Genomic DNA, 21,235 nt, shown 5'->3' with positions numbered 1-21,235 from the left:
AGACTGAGGCAACTCTGAGCATGTGGGGAAGTGAATCCCTAAGTACCTGGGGCACTTTCAAGACAAACAGGGAGGCAACCCTGGAATTTAAGTGCCTGCAGGGTTAGGTGTCAAATGAATGTGGGATTTCAGGACCATAGTTTGGGACTTAGGTGTTTTATGTGGGACACAGGCAGGATTTGGGCCCCTGTGTACTTTATTGCCCTTTTACCACCAACTCCAAAGTGTAGAAATCCAAAGCAGTCTTCATATATTCTGACAGGAAATTATCTGAATCTCAAATGTTTGCATGCATGTACCATTTCTGAAGGAAATTTCACACATCTGTTGTATTGGAAAAGAAAAAAAATTGATGACAAAGTTGATGATAATCCATTCCTATTTTTCTGTAATTTGTGTATGGGTTTTAGACTGGAGGTTTGTTTGTTTCAGAGCTATTGGAATAGTTTTATATTAGAACAGTGATTGTTTCTGGTTTGAAAAAATAAAAAGGTGGAATCAATTATTTGAATAAATAGTGTTATCTCAACCAGTGTGTTAGTTGATTTCTGTAACAACTTCAAAGTCTGTATTTATCAGATTATCTTTGTAACTCCAATATTAGCATGTTTCAGATTTGGGGGTTTTTTGGTTTTTTTAAATCTCACATAGAGGTTGCAGTCAAGCTAAACGGATACTGAGTAAGGCAAAGTCTAATCAAGATACTCAATCATCTTCTTTTTCACCATGCTGGAATGATACCAAACAGGAGAAGGATAATTTGTTGCATAATACCTTTCTAAGGTATGAAGTACTATGAAATGTTGCAAAATTGTGTTGGTTCAGATAAACCTAGACTGACTTGTTCTGTTGCATGTGCCTGGATTAAACTGACATAAACTGGCTGCTGACATAAACATGACCATCATTTAAAATTTCCTAAATGACTGGCTAATTCTTACGAATGTCTGTCTTAGCTAATGGTCTTAAAAATGCCTTTCCTGAATTAAGAGATCCAAACCTTCTACATCAGTCAGGTACAACTAAAAGTACTGGGCCTCCACAGATATGTTTGGATCAAAATCACACATTATTCTGACACAGCCATATTTAACAACCAGACTTTAATTTTGCCCAAAGTTTGAAAAATATTAACAACCAAACCCCTTCGCTTACTTCTGTGTATCAGGATTTTTTAGGTTATGTTAACACTGAAGCACAAACGTCAGATACCTCAAGGCTTACGTGGAATGCATATTTCTTGTATGTGTCTCTCCAGAGAGATAGGTAACTCTGCACATTTTCTAGGTACTCTTTGGTGCTAATGCTAATCTAGACCCTGCCAAGATAATCTAAGAGGATTTGAAAAAAAGTGTGCCTTGTACTTCTCCATTTTTGTTCTTCTGTCAGTTAAACTGTATATTTTCAGGCCAAACACACCTATTTTTTTTGGTGTGGAATGAAGTAGCACAGGTCTGCTGAACATACCCTCATCTGCCTGGTCTGCCATGAACTCAAGGTACCTAACAGGTAGAGTGTCAGGGAGAGGACACATCACAACTGAAGTGGCCCAGACTCCTTGCTCTCCAGTGCTGTTTAGGTGAAGTGGTTCACCAACACCAATTAATTTACCTTTGCTCTGGCAAAGCAGAGTCCCAGTTATAACTGGCACCTAAATGGAAATGTAGCACACAGACTCAGTAGTATATTTATCTGGTTTCTTCAATGGTGAATGTCAGAAAATGCCATGGTTATGACAGCTGTGGTCCTCTAGTCAAGGAAGTAGAATGGAATAATTTTAGGCTAAAATAAGAGAAGAATAGCTATTTGAATCTTTACAGTGTCTATCCAATGTCCAAAAATCCTATCCAGATATAGCAGACAGGACTTTCTGCTTTGTTCCTAGCCATCTGTCAAGGACAGCTTCTACCTGCCATCAGATCTCCTGTCTCTGTCCTCGGAAATGCTTAAAATCCAAATGGACATGGTCCTGAACAGCCTGCCCTTGCTGACTCTGCTTGAGCAGGGAGCTGCACTTGACAACCTTCAGAGGTCCCTTTCCACCTCAAGTGTTTTGTGATTCTATGATTTTCATGCTTATGTAGCTTGCTTTACTGAAACTGACTTTTTTTTCTCAATTTCTTATGCAGTTCCTGAGGGTACAATTATCTTTCTTTCCAGTTCTGCCCAGTTTTGGCACGATGCATATTTAATTTTGGGGAAAATCACTTTCTTTTTAAGTCATTCTGTTTAGTTAATCACAAAACAAATAAATTACATCTCAGAAAAGAACTGAATCTGCCGCCCAAACAGGTGTACATATTGGTTGGAGTAAAACAGCAGCATAGGTAAGACTTAGCTGCTCAGCCAACTCCTCTGTATTTTGTGTTCCCCTGCCTTGCTCACATCCTTTTCCTCCTGCCATAAAAAACCAGAATTAACTTATATCCATCAATTTATGTAGTGTTTGTCAATTATTGTCTTAAAATGACTATTGTATGATGAATTTAAAGTTTTTCCAGAACACAGATTTCCAACATTTTTATTACGCCATCTTAGTATTTGTAGCAGACCATTGTAACATCCATGGCCCATCAGTAGCAAGCAAAAATCAGAATTAAAACCACAAGTGCCCTGAAAGCTCCTTACATCAGACAAATGCGTGCTTGTTAGGCGCAATTTAGGATAGACGGTATCCGTCAGCGCACAACAGTGTTTCCTAAGGAAAGCTGGACCTCAGGGTCATTTCAGAGAAGATTCCTAAAAGCACCGAGGAACACATGGGATAGCCAGGTCCTGCCAGGGGCTGGTCACGATACGACCTGACACGATCCTCCCCTCTGCAAGGTGTCTCAGGCTGACCCTTCACGCGGGAGCGGCTCTGCCTCCCTACGGAATCCCTTCCTCGTCCTCCTCGGCATAACGAGCCAGCAGGGCGGTCAGAGCCAATTTATTCCCAGGGAGAGGGATAAGCAGCTAATTAATTAACGTGGCGGGCACCGAGACAAAAAGCAGCGCTGCAAGGTTTGGGGTGTGCTGGCTCCTGAGTCCCTCGGCTGTAGAGCTGACTTTCTTTATTCATGTTTTTCGCCTTAAATTAGGAGGGGCCGGGGGGCGGCCGCGGGAGGCTGCGGAGCCCGCGGTGCGGGCGGGCGTGCAGCCTTTCCCCGCGCCTTGCACAAGTGTCCGGGGCGCGGGGCACACCTCAGGGTTAGAGAAAACAACAACAAGATAATGGCCCCTAATGCGCACCCTGGGCAGGGATCACACGTGGGCCGCTCCCTTCCTGTGCGACCGGCGGGGAGCCCGCCTGCCGCGGCGCTGCGCGGCTCGCTCCGCGGGGAGGGACCGACGCGTCCGGCGGTGGGCAGGGAGGGAGGGAATCTCCTTATTAAACGCATACACCGGGGCGGGCGGCTGCCACCGCCGCCCCGTCCATGCCCGCGGACAGCCCGAGAGCGCCGTGCTCCCCCCACTGCCGCTGCCGCCCCGGCTGCCGGCGGGAGATCCCCGCGGCCGCGCACAGCCCCGCGGAGCCCGGCATGGCGCGGCGCAGCCGCTTCCAGCGCCTCTTCGGCCGCAGCGAGTCGGAGGACTCGGAGCCCGAGGGGGCGGCCGCCGCCCCCCGCCGCCGCCCCTCCGCCGCCGCCGCGCCCAAGCGGCGCCCCGCGTTCCCCCACTGGCGCCCGAAGAAGAAGGAGCAGCATCCCCGGGGGGGCGGCGGTGCCGCGCCCGCCTGGACCCCGCCGCCCGCCTCGCCCCTCGAGTCCCCGGCCCCGCGGTAAGCACGACACCTGAGCGGGCGGCGGGGGGACCGGCGGGCCGGGCACGGCTGGAGGCCAGGGGGTTTTCTCCCGAGGAGGGAAGCGCGGGTCCCGCAGCCGCCTTCCCGTCCCGCGCTCGCCTCAGCCTGCTGGCGGAGCGGCGCCCAGCCGTGTTGACAAACAGCAGCGCCCGTGTGAATAAGTAACATTCAGCCCTGTGCCCGGAGCAGGGGGAGGCTTCCCGGCCCAAACCAGCCTCCTAAGGGCGGCTGGTGTGCGTGAATGGCTTTTACTCTTCTGCAGCAGCGGGCTTGTCCTGTGCTCGCTTTTTCTGGACCTAGTAGAGGAGGAAGATGAAAGAGAAGGATTTGACAGCACTCTGCTACATTGCTCCCCGTAGCTGTTGCTCCCCAGTGTGGTTCCAAGTCTCCCGTGAGTAATGACTATCTAGTGCGTGCTGGCTTCTTGGGGACACAGGCATTCCCCGGGGGCTGTTTACAGCCTGTGGCCGCAGCATGCAGAGAGCCTCAGTGAGACTGTGGGGTTGCCGAGCAGTAAAGTCTCTGACGTGATGGTAATTCACAGTAGCATATGGTGAACTTGAGGCTACGTCAGGAAAGGGTTTAGTTAATACTGCTCAGATCTGAACATCACAAGCCGGGCAGTAAGAAGATGTCAGTGCTGCCTACATTAAAAAAAAAAAAAAGCTGTAAGCTATTGATTTCTCAGGTATTTGGTTCAAATCGAGAAATCTCTAAGTTTCAGAAGGTGGTTTTGTATGAAAATACTAGTACTCGCTGGAAAAATAGGCATCAGGTAGAAGTTAGAACTTGACTAAAGTATTGTCTAATTATGTTTGTATTTGGTATTGAAATGTATTATTGAAGACTTTAAATGCCAACCTCTTTTATAAAAGGAAAAAATAATGCTTATGTTTAGGTATTTGTAGGAAAGAGAAAATGAAATCTGCTTTTCAGAACTTTTAAACCAGGAAATTATGTATTTCATAATGCTATTGAGTGGCCAAGCTCAGGGCAGTTCTGCAGGTGACCTCAAGCAGGAGCAGATCCCTCTTTTGCCTTCCGAAGCCAGATAAAACAGCAGGGTGGAAGCGAGTCCCAAACAAGGCTGGCACTGAGTTCAGATCCCAGTTGCTCAGGACTGTGTCCACTAGAGTTTTGAAATCTTCCAAGAAGAGAGAGTGCACAACAAATTTAGGCAAGCTGTGTTACTGCCTCATGTGAAATATTTTCTTGTGGTAGAAGGCTGGAGCATATTTCAACTCACAGCTTGTGCTGTGCCTGCCATGCACTACTGAAGAGTCTCATGGCTCTTGGTGACCCTCTCATGCATACTGGCAGACAGGCGATGGGTCCTTCCTGTGGTCATCTCTTCCCTGGGCTGAACCAGCCCCACTCCCCCAGCCACTCCTAAGGGCAAGATCTCCAGCCCCTCAGTGTCTTGGGGCCCTGTGCTCAACCTCTTTTATCAGTGCTCATTCCTTTTTATCAGTGTTTTGTATTGAGTGGCCCAAAACTGAGCAGAACATCTAGATGTGGGCAAATGAATGGTGGCATAAGAGAAGTGGCGTAAGTCTTTAGGTGTGGGTTCGTTTTTCTTCCAGATAGCAGGATTTTTTTACTGCATAAATTTGTTTCCAAGTTCTGTGCCTAAATTACAAGAGAAGTCTAGTAATTGCAAGTCTTCTGAAAGGATAGGTTTGTAACTCCTGTTACAAAACACTGGGGGTTTTGGGTTTTGGTCAGGGAACCAATCCTTCTGCTATAAATGACAGGTGGGGTTTGTGCTTCAGCGCATGAAAATACACATATATGTCACCGTCTTTAACTGCAGTTGGCTGTGTTCAGAGAGCACAAGCTTCTCATTTATGTAACTTTCTACCATCCTTGTCTTTCAAAAAAGATGGAATGAACTAAGCCTTTAATATACAGCCAAAAACACTAAATGCATTTTTAAAAATATGTTGAAGATTATAGTAGCATTTCTCAAAAGACATGGTTTGAAGTATTTTATTTTTATTACATCAATGGTAGGTTGTAATGTTTGATCTCAAGAATACTTTACAGGCCAGATAAGGCATCCTGTTAGGAAGGATGGTTTTGAAGATACAAGATGCTTAATTAGTGGCCGTGGTTTTAGCTATGGTTTGGCACATGGCAAGCACGACAGCTGTCAGTTTGAAGACACCTATTTATATGATACGCCAGTTAAAAAATTATCTCATCATCAGCTCTTTTGCTAGTCTTATTGTTGTGTTGTTATGTTATTATGTTATCTTTTCAGGTAGCCAATACTTTTCCTTGCTGCTAATTATTTATCTGGAAGAGCAGTACCCAGTATGGTATAAAAAATATCTTGTGAGAAAAACCAAACAAGTATCAAGCTGCCTTAAACTTGAAACTACAAGTGTGCATTCTCCTGTCTCTACGAAATTTGTGTTGTACTGCCGGTATTCATGGGCTTAAGTCAGGGCAGCCAGATGAACTCCTCTGGTTACTTTTTCCAGCAAAAGCTTGTAGAATCTCTTTCCCTCAGATAATACCTACAAGTCTGAGCCTCTAAACAGAAGAAGGTGCAGTGAAAAAAAAGGAAAAGAATTACAGTTGTCACCATGCCATAGATAACTGCATCATATTATGAAACCAATTTTTACTTGTCCCTTGGAAGTCATGTCTTTACACAGCTGTCATGGTTTGGACACTGAATGATCTCCACCCAATGGCAACTTTAAAAATGAAGAGGATGACTTGGAACTGAACTTTGGAGCAGGCGGTTGACTGCAGGAGGACAAAGAAAACTGTATATCTTTGGGGTGTGTTTGTTTAGCAGTGCTTCTCACAATGTATACTACCCTATGAATCTGGAGCTTTTTGTATTTGATGGTCAAGACAAGACAAGTTACTTGGTCCAGTTATGAGTTGGCTACCATATAAATGACAGTAGCTAGGTTCTTGCCCCAGATGTGTCAGTGTAATCACCATGAAAAAGGAGGATATTTTTGCTGCTTATTACTTCCTCAGTTTCGAGAAACACGGGTATTTGCTATTCAGTGTGTCAGAAATGCTACCACCAGCAACACCCCTTGTTTTTATTATTGCTCTCCCCCGATTAAATTAACTCAGCTCGCCTTCAACAATATATTAAGTATGTGAAAGCAGATAAACCTGTGTGACTATTATTCTACAGTGATTTGGCATGGAAACAAAAACTATTAAGGATTCAGTAATAGCATAAAAATAAGGAAAGGGAAACAGCATTAGGCTGCATCCAAGGAAAGTTAGACTTATCTTGGGGATTATACCTTATCTTGGGGTGGAACATGCACATCCATGAGATATGGTGAATGTGAAGAAACGTTATGTTTTGAGTGGAAAAAGTGTCAGTGAGACCAAGATCTGCTATCTCTTCCCTACTTCCATGTTCTCTAAGTTACTCTTCTGTGACTTCTGTGTTAGGTGAAGGAGCTATGGTTCACAGCCCATGTGTAACATCATCTTTTGGAAAAAGATGAAGAACAAATGCTTCATCCTGTGAAAAACAGAGTGTGTAATAACACAGACCATTAGTAGCCCAATTGACTGACAAGAATAAAATGTAGAAAACTGTTACACAGGTGGCTGTTTTGCAAAGTAAAATATGAGCCCTCAGTTCAATGTACTTTATATGTTTAACTTCACATTTGTGCATCGTCTGGTTGATAAAAAGAAAAAGGAAACATTCACCCATGTTCTTTTGTAACACTGAATATGGATTTCTGCAAGTGTTCCTAGTTGCACTTAGTTAATGGGAAGTGGAAATGGAAAAGGGTAATTCAGTTTGATGTATAATTCTTGGTAATCTGTAATGTAAGCATAACTCATTAGGAATAAAGATGTAGTATTTTAATTTTTTTATAGGGGAGAGAAGATATCTTAAGCTGTCATGATCAAAGAATTAAAAGCAGATTTTTTTTCTGAATTTCTTTGCTACATTGTGACCTAATGAGGAAATTGATCCTTAGAAAAAATATATGTTTCTCAAAGATACTTAGAGGAATGATGTGCTAAAAAATTCATTTGCTTTTTTTTGCATTTTTAAGAAGTAAAAAATACTGTCCTGTGAAAGTGTAATGACATCTGTGCCATGAAAGTAGTAGTCTGTCTCTCCTGCATGAGTTTAACATCAGCTGCAGGTTTGGTGGCTGTGTAAACACCACGGTGAAGAACACTCTCTTTTTCATTTTGTCCTTTTCAAAATCAAATGAGAGTCTGAAAAATATGAAGCAGTAAGACTGCTGGTGTCTTCCTGGTCAACCTGCTTGGATGTCAGGGTATGAAAGGTAGATCCTGGTAGAGAAGAGTGGCACCTCATTCCTGACTGCTGTGGTGCACAAGAATTGCTGACTTTCTTTGCTTGTGCTTTTCCCCTTAAATTAGAAAAGAATATCTTTAAAAAACAAAGAAGTGAATTAATGGACTCATGCCATTCACAGTCAAGGATTTTTTCCTTGGTTTTTTGGGTGCTTCTATCTTTGTTGGATGTTTATTTGAGGAGATGGTGTACCTTACTGTATCTGGGTGAATCTGATCCATGGTAGTGCTGAGTTCCGTTCAGGTGACAGGAGTTCTGTACAGAATATTTAAATGTCTGTTAAAACAAGGACTGTTGTGAAAAGCAGGTTCTATCCTCCTCAAACTAGGTGCCAGTGTCAGATCCACACTTGGAAATAGTGACAAATAAAAATAGAATGCTGTTTTGGGAAATTACTGTTACAAAACATCACTGTAGAAACCACCCAGGAAGATGCACAAACAAAAAGTTCTTATTGAGTGCAGGTACATACAGCTGGCACTTAGTGATGCATGGAGTGCTAAAAACGGTATTAAATACTGAGTGCATACTAATTCAGTGAGTACCGCTTGTCTGAATGAGGAAACAGCAGTTTTCAATTGCTGCTCTTTCTCAACGTATCTATCCCTTGTCTCTTCTTGTCTTGGTCCTTGCTCCTACAACTCTGTCCCATCTTTCCTTCCCTCTCCACCCTCTCAAGATTTACATCATGCAGGTTATGCTGCACATGCTAGTGGGCTCCTGCTTGCACGGAACAGCAAGAGCGGTACTTTATTGCACCTGTGGTGATCTCAGGGAAAAGGCAGGACAACATCTGTAGATAGAAATTAGCATGCTATAGAAAGGGTCAATATAATTCGTTTAATTTACTTCATATACAAGATGACATGCATATCCTCTAATTTCAGATATCTGCATCTGAAATAGTTCTTCACTTTATAATTAAGAAGGGCAAACAGTCATGTCTGGGTGCAATACATCTCACCTTAAGGTGAGTGTCTAAACCAGGCTAAATGAATTGCATCTTAGAAGTGCAAGCTTCTTCTCGTTGACTTTAAAAGCTGCCTGAAGGTGACACCTCCAACATCTAAATCTGGGCATCTGAGTTCCATCGATGTTATCCAATATGAGGGAGTCCATAGGCTGATAGTCCATGTAGGAGATGCTTCAGTGCAAAGTCAAACAGTCATGAGTTTCAAAAACTGTGTTCTGGTTTTTCATGTGCAGCTTTAAGGCACCTTCTTTGTTCACAAGCAGTCTGGTTTTAGAGACTCATTTTTGCATAATTCCTGTTATTCCATATACGCTGTTATTCATTTGATTGTGGTTAAGACTTTCCAAGTTTCTTTAGGGAACTGGGATTGATCCCTACTTCTGCATTTTCTTGGGAAGGCTGGGAAAGGCATGGGAAACAAACCTTCCCCAGACGGCTAGAGTAAGAGAACAGGGGAAGCAGGAGAAAGGGGAGAGGATGCTACTACACCTATGGTCTGATTTGCATTTTAGCCAAAATAGTAATGCTTAGGAAAGTTACATTCTGCTGGAAATATAATCCTGTGATAGGAAAGATGGGGAACTGTTGATACTAAGCAGTTCTTCCTTTAGCAGCTTGCATTTTAAAACAGAATAAAAACATGAGGACCTGTTCTGTCATCAGAGGTTCCTGTGCAAGGAAAAAAAAAGCCTGCTTCAGCTTTCAAAACAGACAGAAGTCATCAATGGTTTGCATGCATGTAATGCATCTGATAGCAGTGTATTTTTGTATATACGATTCTTATATTCATCACACCAGCAAACCTTCTGCTGTACAGCTTATCGTCACACGTGTTTGTTCATGCAGCCACATACTGTGAGCTCACACAATCTATCATCAAATATTTAATCATTAGGTGCTCCCTTGAGACAAGAAGGGAAAGATCAGGCAAAGACTGATCAATAGAAGAGATTGGCCTCCTTTAGTGCTCTCTGAAAAAAACCTCCATAGTATTTATTTAAAGACAATAAGATATCATCTTCTGTATTATTCTGGAACTGTACTTGGAAATTCTGAAATAAAAATTTAAAAAATATTAGTTGGATAAAATTTCGTTTTGGTACCTGAATCCTTTATTCATTTAGAATTCACAGTTATGAAGTCAACCAAACTAAAATTTTAAAGTATCCTGAGCTATGAAAATCTGTAAAACAGACATGTTTGATGAATTCCCCAAATCCTGAGTTTCAGGTAGACCCCAACACCAGAAGCAAAACTTCCATTTTTGTTGTCCCAAAATAGGTTCTTTTACTCTGTGTGCAAGGGGCCAATCCACACATATAGTCAAGGTATTTGATTTATTTACAGTTCTGTGCAGAAAGGGGTGCTGGGTGTCAAACCCACAAAGCCAGCACTACCAAAACTTTTCACTATACATTTTAGCATTGATTCATTGGCTACAAGTTACACAGTTCTCATATTAATTAGTGTTCTATCTTCTCTTGGTTAATGATTCTTTCGCTTCTCATGCTAATCAGTCCCATGGTGTTTCTCTTCTTTTGGGCCGATGGGTTTTTGGGTCGATGAGTCGGTGGTTGGGATCTCCCCCTGCAGAATTACCTTTTACCCAGTCAGAGCTGATTCAGCACAGTTGCTGGGTAGGGTTTATTAGTTTGTTCCTCATCTTGGGGATTCTGTCAAATGTCCTTGTGGCCCATAAATTCTGCATTCTTTGTGTCTGCTGTCAATGGTACATCCTTCTTCCCAACTTTGTTAACCTCCCTCTAGGTGTGAGATGGCTGAAACCTGTCAGGCCCTAAAGCTTAACAAGGCATTTCTACCAACAAGTAATTTGTCTTTGTAACACCTGGACATCACTTAGAGCTTGTTGTCTGCTCTCTGTTTCACAGATTAAATCTCCCCTCTTGTTGATTAGGCTTGAAAGTATACAAAGATCAAATATCAAAAAACTCCTTTCTTAAGAAAGTTTTTACATATTTCACGTTTTCCAACATTTTGACAAAAGAAAATATAAAAATCTCAGTAAGGATACCTTATTGCAGTGCTCCTTGTGCAGTTTAATCACTCTGTAAGTACTCTAAGAAAAACAGGCAAAGAGGGGCCCCTGTGCATCCTTTAATCAGCTTTTTTATAGTTGGTCTTTCTTCTTTGTAAGCTACTTTTTTATTGCCTCCAGCATATTTTGAACTGTTGCTGGTGCCACAGCTGTGGTGCTGCTGTTGAGGCAAGGCTGTAGGTCAGGAATACTGTCCGATGCCATTCAAATCCAGAAGCATAAGCGGCCAAGTCCACAGACTATGAGCAGTTGAGCAGAAAACACTTAAGTTGCATGGCCTAGTGGAAACCATAATTTTCTATTTGTCCCTTCTTTATGGCCAGGAGTAGGTGCCACAATGCAGTCTCTCAGGGCTCATGGAGAGTCATGTAGATGGCTTCTAATTAAAAGATTACTTTTTCTAGGAAAGTGGGAGAGAACCTCTAAAATCAGTGGACTTGTGAGGAGAAGCTGCTTTTTAGGAGGTGAGGAGCTTGTATGTTTTTTCCTGGCAGGAGGCTAGCAGAATTTCTCATGCTTGCACCTTGCAACTTGCACCCCTTGCATCTTAGTCCTTCCCTGTGCACCTCCAAGTAGAGATTGGTCCCTGCTAAGCAGCCAGTTTCTACAGCCAGGTGTTTCTTGTACCTCACACCCCAGCATCTAAGCATCTTGGTGGCCCTTCTCTGTACTCACATCATTTTGTACACCTTTCATGTACAGGAGATGTACAGGTAGCCCACATTGTCACAAGGGCGTGCTGCTGATAATGATTGATAGTAGAATAATATGAAGACTAAGGACTTGCAACGACTCGGCACTGAGAAGTGCAAGGTCACTGTGAACCTGTGGATTTCTGGGGGAGTGCCTATAGTTTCTTATTCTTTGACTTTCAGAAAGTTTTACTGATCTGTTTGGTTTTGTTTCCATAATTTTAATTCCTTGGAAACCACCGGTGGGATTTCACAGTGGACATTCCACAACAGCCAGGGACGTGCTGTGTGATTAGCAGTCCTGACACATTTTCCTACCCTTGGCTGGGAATCCTGTGACACTTACGAATTATTTAGTGAATAACCAGTAATTCTTGTGGCAAAATAAATATTTTGGATTTTGGTACAGTATAAACACATTTGGCATAAAATGAAACCATATGTTTATTAATAAGATTCTGTAACATTGTAGTGCCATCTCCATCTTCTAGGAGAGCATTTTGATGATTCACCCCTGGTTATACTGTTTTACAGATAAAGTACAAATAATTCATTCTCCATGGTAGAGGGAGGACACCTATGCTGGACCTTCCCTGTTGTCCCCTCTTGAAGCAAATTTGTGACCTCCCTTAGCTATGTGCAAAAGCTGAAGGAGTAGGGGAGAAAATAGGGATGGAAATGGTAAGATATCTATCCTATGTTCTCTCTGTTGGAAATGAAATGTTATGTTCTTTCTCTTTGAAGATTTGTGGGCTTGGTGAAGAGGAAGAAATTGTTGAGTCTGGAAGGCTGCAATTAGGTCACCCTGAAGCTGCCTCTTTTCCAGGCTAAACAATCCCAATTACCTCAGCCTTTCCTCAGATGAGAGGTGTTCCATCCCTCTAATCAACTTGGTGTTCCTCCTCTGGACTTGCTCCAGCAGGTCACTGTCCTTCCTGTGCTGGGGAACCAGAGCTGGATGCAGCATTCCAGGTAGGGTCTCGCCTCCCTGGGTTAGAAGTTGTCTAGGAACAAGGTACCTTCTCTTCGGAAGCAACATAGCTGGGTTTGTCTAGCTACCATAAACAAAAATAGCTTAGTGCTATCACATTCTGTAGAGAGGCAGATTGACTGATTGGGCTGATGGATTTGTTTCTACAGCACTGAGAAAAATCTCTTGTAGTCAGCCTGGAAGGGCAAATGTGCAGACACAGCACCCAGCTAACACAGTGACATGGCTTTTGAACTAAAGCTGCTTTTTGCCTGGCTGATTCGGACTTGGGCACATTGAACACAGATGTCTGCTTCACTCCACCTTGTAGAGATATTCTGAGTTAACTTTGTGGGATTCTTCTGATTTGTGGCTGGATTCCTTAACTTATTCAGTGGGAGGTACCCTTGTCTGTTTTCAGTTTAGGCAGTAAGAGATCTTTTTCTCACACCTTTTGTCTGTGTTGTTAGTTTACAGAGTAATCTCTCCCAGGCTGTGGTGGCTTGGGTTGTGTGTTTATCAAATGTCTAGAATAATGGAGTCTGGTTTTGACTATGCAAATAGTAAATAACAGCACAAAAGACCAAAAAGAGTTGGCATCTTTCAAAAGCTCTGAATGAGTGCATATCATTTGCAATTTCAGAGCGGAACTTATCAGGCTTTTTAGTCCTTGTGTAATTTAAAGGGTGTGTATGAGATGACGGATTAAAAAAGAGGCTGAGAGGCCTATGAACATTCCACAGGGGAGTATTTTAAATACAATGTAAGTGACAGTCCTGCAGGTAATAAGTGTATTCACGTGAAATGGACTCTGTGGTTCCTGATGAACAGCTCAGTGCCCATTCCTGTCACGTTACCTGTCAGTAGTAGAGTGTAGCCAGGGCTCTTCTGTATTTGGGTTGAAACCTCCTGATGTTTTCAGGAAAAAGCTGATATTTAAAGTTCTAACAAACCTGAATTGTGGTGATTTCTGTCCTCTCTGTTGGAAGAGTGGAAATCCAAAGGCAGCCAGAGCTGTGTTATTACTCATAAGAGTCTGTCTCGTTGGCACTATCTTAGGCCCCGTATCTGTGGCTTGGAGCGACTGGTAATTGAACTAACCAGTTCTTCAATAAGATCTAGATGATATCTTCCTCTCTTGGGATGAGTAGAAAACTCCACTATATAGCCTTTGAGTTAAGGTAGAGTTAGTCATTTTAACACAGGATTTTCAGTGTTCCAGATGAGATAAATTTATGGGTAAGTTAGATTCTGTGGGAGACACTTCATGTTTTCACTGTAACTCACTAAAAAAGGACAAAAATGAGTAGAGGCACAACATGGCTGTCTAGTGGTTCCGTATAGTTAATAAAACAAACAAAAGACCTAAAATTAACTTTAAAAATTCTGAGGCCTAAATGCAGCTTTTTCTGTTAAGATACCTAACTTCTCATCTTGACTTTCAAGAACGATTTGTTAGTGCAAACATAATATGTTTGGATTGAAGCATAGTCTATGAGGATGCTTTAGTTTTTATAAACTTAGGTTCATAACAAACAGGAGTCTTATCCAAAACAACTTCTACATGTGTGCCAGGGTGCTAAGAATATCTTACAGAGAAATAAAAAATTAGAAAATCAGCATGTATTTCATAATGTAAGTTTTTGTCAGAAGTTAATCTAGTCAGATGATAAACTGGTCTGTTTTTTATGTGAAAAGTCCCCCTTTTCCCCCTGTAAGTACTAACCACAATGTGGGGGTGAGACTTTAATACAAACACATGATTGAAAGGTGACCTCAAGTACAAACATTGTGAAAAAGTGTAGTAATTTAGTCCTGAGTATTTTTATGAATCCTCTGCATCCTAAATGAACTTAGGTATAATGGGCTTATATCTCTTTTCTCCGCACTGCAGAGTACAGTGCTCAGAAGCCATGTGTGAGCCTGGCAGGAGCTGCTGGCGGGCTGCTGGTGCTGGAAGAATGTCCCACTAGCTGCCAAACCAGTGGGGCAGCATTGGAGGCAGTAATAATAGTTCAGGGCTCAGCCGGAGGTATTCGAGGGAGGAGGATTGCATGTTACAGGGGTGCTTGCTTTGGCTGCTGGGGAGAAACTGAAGAGGAAGTGTCCAACAAAACCTCAGCAACTTTGAATTCTTAATTTCTATGTCTACATGTCCTCTAGCAAGTTCAAATATTGAGCACAACAGTATTTTTGATGATGTTATAGTGTTGCCTGATGTAATCAAGATTTTTGTGATGACTATTTATGTTTTAATATTCTGTCAAGTTTCTTCTAGAAGTACAAAATACAGTTAGGCCATGAGAGATGTTTAATTACTGTTAGAAATGTATTTGGATCACTTCTCACTGTTGGATGCCTGTTTACTTTATGTGATTTCTCTTGAAAGATTTATTTGTCAGTTGTTTTCCTTGGAATTGTTTAAATTTTTTTTTTTTGTGATTTTGCTAAGTATGATCAGGGTGATTCCTTAATATCACTGCCATTGTGATTAACTTGCAGTTAATTAACTCTACAGTTTAATTTTGATTGGTTTTGTTTGGTTTTAAAAGAAAAAGAAAGGTCTGTATACCTGTTTGGACATGTCTAATCTCTTCTAAGCTAGATCTGAGTTACTTGACAACCTTTGGCATATTTCCTTGTGTAGTTCTTCTAAACAGCTCTCTCCCCCTCCCTGCCTGTTTTCTGCAGCAGGGCTTCTCCTGCATCCATCTTAAAGCAACTCCTTTATGCTCTAAGGACTCCACATTTTGATAATTGGTTAAGGTTTGTCCAAGTCCAGAAATTTTCTGTTCCCACTGTTCTTTACTGTGTCCCATGGAATTCTTTCTCACCAAATAATGGACTGGATAGGCTTTTCCAGTTAAATTGAACTTTCCTGTCATTACCGTGGGAGAGCTGCCACAGCAATGTGCTATTATGTATTCATTTCTTCCCACAGTGAGATGTATCCATTCTGACTTTGTTTCACATGAAGTAGCAGTTGATAACAGTTTACCATTAGTTTCCTGGTCGACACTCTGCCACCAAGACGGAAGGATTTCTCTCTCATTAGTAGTATTACTTATTTTTTACCAACATGCAATTCCCTCTGTTCTTTTTCTCGACATAATAATCCCCAGACTATCCACCATCTGATCTGTTTCTCTCATATTTCTGAAATACACTTTTATTTATTTCCAGAGGACTCAGTGATATACAGGCTGTATTGCAGCATAGGTGTAGATTTGATATAAATTTTAAAAATATATACAAGACGTAATAATTGCTTTCATCTAACGTGCATTTTGGTTTACTACTGTGTTTTCTTACTAGCAGGATGTCTATTATATGTGCAGATGATTATAAATAAATTTTACTGCTGATGACAAATTAATTGTTTATGTCATCTAATGAAGCAAGTGTGAGCAGTCAGGTGTTGGCAGCAGCATGCCATGATGTGTGTGCCTCCTTTTTTTTACTTTCAAAAGAAATCAGGGTCCTTCTTCAAGCGTAGTTTTTGTTACTTGGTGGGTTTGTTTTGTTTCGGTTTTTTTTCTCTGTGTGTGTAATATTCCATCTAGTGTTTTACTTTTGAAAAGAGCTGTGAATCCTCTTCCAAGAAGCCTCTTACTCAGTTGTGGGAAGAACACATGCAGATGCAGTTGCCTTTACCTCTCCAATCACATTAAGAGTGTCAGGGGAAACAGCTGCGAAATAAAGACTGTTAGGAGTTAAGGTCATGAAAATAAATACTGTCTAACTGGATACTGAAATTTGGATGGACTTACTTGGTTTAGCATTTCTTATGTCTTCCCTGGGTTGCCCTTGCTTGCCTCTTTTCCTTGTGATTTTAGCCTGTGAATACCAAAACTGTGGAGAGACTTTTGAGTATGCCATTTTCTGAACTTTAGGGTCAGGTTTTTACAGGAGATGTTAGAAGTTGGTCAAAAATAGAGAAATTATCATAACAGCTCCTCAGAACAAGGGTTTGGCAGAACCTTTTTCTTTGCACATGTATGTTAAATCGTCTGTTTTGCTTTTGAGCAGTGGTCATCGTTTGTGTTCACAGATGCATGGGTGTGTGGTTACTGGGCTCAAACGTAAGGACTTTCTGATCTAGCAATATCCACAAGGATCCATGGATTTGCTGCTGCCGCTTGTGCTTCCTATCAGAGGAACAAAGGGCCAGATTTCTTCCTATGTTTCAAACACTCCTCAGCCTGAGTGCAAGTTTCTTGTTCTCGCAGAGCTTTTACCTTCAGTTTCCAATACTTTTAATAAGCTGGGGTTCATTGGTTTAGGTCCTTTGTCACCGAGTTCACAAAGCTAAAGAAGGACACATGAACAAACAAGGCAGTGACTGGGTTCATCTGGAGGAGTAGTGAGCACCTCCCAAAACTGGGAACATGAATATTTTCCATTGGTGCTCACGCAGCTTTGGATGTTGGTGACTTGCTTCCAAAGTGCTTGGGTGAGGAACAGGTGCTGTGGCACTGCAGTGCCTTCTCCATCTCTGCCAAGGTCAAATCACTATCAAGGGACAATAAGGAAACAATTTGGGTGCTATCTTCCTGGTAGTATCTTGTTATGTAATCCTTATTATCACTGTGGTGTCCAGTACCATTGCTGGCACAAGCCAGGATGCCAGGTTATATTTGGAAGAGAAGCCAGATTCTGTCAGGGTATGTGAGCAACAGGCAACGCTGACTAATGCTCCAGGACTTGAAACAGTGCTGCTGATGCCATTCAGTTCCTGTCATGACCCTGCTGCCTTTGGCACCAAAGTTACCTCTGTGCGAAGGAAGGGTGTTGCCTTTCCCTATGACTCCTCATCATTCGCGGGAATTTAGGAGGACGTGGTGGGTGTAAATATTCTCAGTCTTTGGCAATATGAGTAGGTCCTGGAAAAAAAAGATGGTTTCTGAGACAGTCTAGGGATGCAAGGCATTTGTGGTGGACAGGGTGGCCTAATTAGAGACTCTTCAGCCCCGCATCCACCCAGGAGCAGTCCCCATGGCAAAAAAATGTTTGGAATACAGTAATTGAGTTCACAGGAGATCCTGTTTCCAGCTCATCCTGTCAAGATCAAGTGACTGTAGATGAGCACTCTACAGAAGATTTCAGAGAGTTAAGGTCTAAGATGTCATGGACATGCCACCACATCAAACAGCCTGACAGTATTGCTGGTAGTCCAGCAGACAGCCTTGGGAACAGGCTCTGTGCCTATAAACAAGTGTCCTCTGGGTGATGGACTTACTGAACTGACCCAGGCTGCTGGGGAAGTAGCACCTCCAGCATGGTCAGAAACTGTATTTATCTTATTTAAGAGGTCCCACAGACAGTTTTACAGTTCCACATTCATGAAATACTACACATTTTCTAAGGGCATCCAAATTTGATGGTATATTCAGAAAAACACTCCTTAAAGTCTTCCTTTCACTTCCCACTTCTGAGTTAACTTATTATTCCTTTGTTATTATTCATGTATGTGCCTGGGGACAACCACAAATAGAAGAATGGAATTTTTTTAATGTGTTACTTAGCTTTCCTGAAGATATGTAGTGCATAGGCACCTTCTGCAACAACCACTTGCTCTACACATATGGCAGACTGGGATCACAGGCTCATGAGGAAACTGAAATTTTGGGTGTGTTTTGTCTTTTATGACACCAATGCAAAGAATATTAAGCTACATATGAAGAATATCAAATGCATAGGTACTGCTACAAAAAGCTCATCAAGTATGTATGCTTCTACTGGAGTGTATTTATGGCCAGTACTGATTTAACTCTGGTATCTTCTTTTTTTCTGTTTAGAACAGTCACACAGGATTGAATTAAAGCAGTTTTCTTTAAGTGAAAGAAATAGTGCAACATGATGGCAAAGTAAAGTAAAACCAGAGCAGTGTACATTTTTGCATGATAACCAAAAAATGGTATGAGTTTCATAAATAGGCACTGGAACATATATAATCTCCTGAGGACATTTTATTGTGAAGGAATCCCAATCCCAGCCCCATGAGAAGGATTTTGTGATGGGTTGACCTTGGCCAGCAATTAAGCACCCACCCACTTCATTCGTTCCTCCCCGTCAGTGGGATGGGGTAAGAACTGGAAGAGCAAAAGCAAGAAAAGACTCAGGGGTCAAGATAAGGATATCTTAATAAGCAAAGGAGAAGAAAAACAATCCCAACTGATGCACAGTCCCTCAATAATTCCACCAGCAGACCAGTGCCCAGCCAGTGCCTGAGCAGCAGCTGCTTTGGAAAGACATCCCCCGTGACAGAGTTTGTATTGCTGAGCATGATGTTACATGCTGTGGAATATCCATCCCTTTGGTCAGTTTGGGTCAGCTGTTCCCTGCTAGCCCACCTGCTGAGGAGAATGTATGAGAAATTGATAAAGCTTTGGTGCTGTACAAGCACCATTCAGCTGAAACTTTGATGTGTTTTTCTGTTTTGCTCTAAAACACAGCACCATATGAGATGCTATGAAGAAAATTAACTCCATTCCAGCCAGACCCAGTGCATGCCCTTAGGTGCTTTTCCATAGTTACTGATTTGTTCTTCACTGAAATATTTATTATATCACTTTGTGATCTGAAAAATTGGTGGAAGAATCTTGATAGTTAAAAGTGTGGTGAGTTTTATGCACATACATACTCTGGAAGACAGAGAAAAAAGCCAAACAGCTGTGACTTGGAAGATCAGAAAAGTCATTATGAAATAATCCAGGTTGCCAAAAAGATGAATATTTTCTTATTTAAAGCTGAGGAACAATATTGTTTTATACATGTTTAAAACCCACACAGAATCTTTAATGTAGGAATCACCAAATTAATAAAGGAATTTTAAGGCTGATTTTTTTTTTTTAACAGGAATTAAGAAATGACATTGTATTTTGAAAGCTCTTGAAATGAACTGCCTGGGGTGCACATGAGGTCAGAGCTGCAACTTAGTTTTAGCAAAGTCCTTGATAATTTTTACAAATGAAAACATTTGTAGTTAGTAAGCTTAGAGCAAGGAAAAACAAATCCTAGACTTCAGAGCTTAATAAGATTGCTTAGGAAAGACAGGAAAGGCTGTTTTTGCTCAGTATGCTTTATCACATAATTAGAGAAAAAATTGCCCCACTTTGTTTATAAAATAAATGAAATAGTGTAATAGTGTCTTTTTAATGCTTTAATGAAACACAGGTTTGCACATCTAACCTTATTTCACTCTCTTTAACTTTTTGTTGTATAAGTTTTCTTTCTTCCTTGTAGACTTCCTTTTTGAATACTTGTTGTTGAACTTCCTGTTTGTATTTCATAATCCATGTAAGCATCAGTCTGGACACAAATCCATGTCCAAGCAAATGGCTGATCACACCTTACCGCAGTGTGACATTCCCTGATGTCCTGCATCACTTAGGTAGTAGTGAAGTGTTATCACTGATACATCTGCTACCCAGGAGGTTACTAGAGATGCCACCAAGTTGGTGTGGCTGTCACTGATCCCCCATGATCCTGATTTGAAAGACCATAGAGATACCTATGTTGTGTTCATCTTGGATGACTCCCGGGAACTTGCTCACGTCCTCTCAGTGGCTTTGATGTTCACACCAGCTGTTACATCGTGTTGGTGCCTCCTGCCACAAGTCTTACCTGGCAGATGCTGGGTCTTGGTGATGATAAATCTGATGAAGCAGCTGCTGGGCTGAAACTGTTAGGATAATTGCAGATGTTTCAGTGTAATTGTGTCTCCTCCCTTCCCTCTTACTGGACATACCCAGTTTTTGGTACAGGGCTTACCACAGCGAGACTCAAAAGACTCTCAGCATAATTGCAGTGCAAATAGTACTAGATTTTACCTCTTACACCCTTTTCTTTTGGCTTTAATGCAGTTTACCTGTTGATTACATTGTATTACTTACTATTTGAGTTTGAATTTTTATGTGGCACCTACATAGAACAAGTGCAGCAGAAAACAACAAATTGCAAAAGCTTGAATCACTGCAGACAATTTTTTAATGTTTATACAAATTAATTTTTCCTGAAATGTCTTTCCATTTCCTCCAAGAAGAAGAAATACATTATTTTAAAAATGGCTTGAGGAGTCTCCTTCTTCTGCTAATTGTTGAAGAAGTCCTCACACTCCTTCATCTCTCATACTTTCAGAAGTGTTTTACTTCTTCCACTCTGGTTTCTTTATGTCTCATATGCTGGAACAGTCTCATTATTTACATCTGCTCAATAATCTGTCCCAAATGTGTTTATTTTGGTTATTTTTGCACCCTTCCTTTTATGCTGGTCCACTATCCTTTAATCTAGCCCAAATTACTATTTAATAATGAAGGTGAGGTTTGAGGAGGAGAGATAGTTCTAGTTCAAAAAGTTATCTGTAAAACAAAAGCCTTCCGCCCTCTCACATCTTTTGGTGTTGTGGTCCATGGTTCAGTCTGTCCAGGC

At 41.7% G+C, this 21,235-nt stretch overlaps 1 protein-coding gene across 1 annotated transcript in view; it reads left to right on the top strand.

Annotated features, from left to right (window-relative positions):
* Positions 1 to 3,694: 3,694 nt before the first annotated feature.
* Positions 3,695 to 21,235, top strand: part of CRYBG1 (crystallin beta-gamma domain containing 1) — a 98,414-nt gene continuing 80,873 nt past the window's right edge. The window contains exon 1 of the mRNA XM_039569218.1: positions 3,695 to 3,760. The gene's annotated coding sequence lies outside the window, so the exon portion shown is untranslated. The remainder of the gene's footprint in view (positions 3,761 to 21,235) is intronic.

This window comes from Corvus cornix, chromosome 3 (assembly GCF_000738735.6).
Source record: "Corvus cornix cornix isolate S_Up_H32 chromosome 3, ASM73873v5, whole genome shotgun sequence".
NCBI lineage: Eukaryota > Metazoa > Chordata > Aves > Passeriformes > Corvidae > Corvus > Corvus cornix.
The sequence above is the reverse complement of the archived record's forward strand: the minus strand, read 5'-3'. Positions and strand labels throughout refer to the sequence as shown.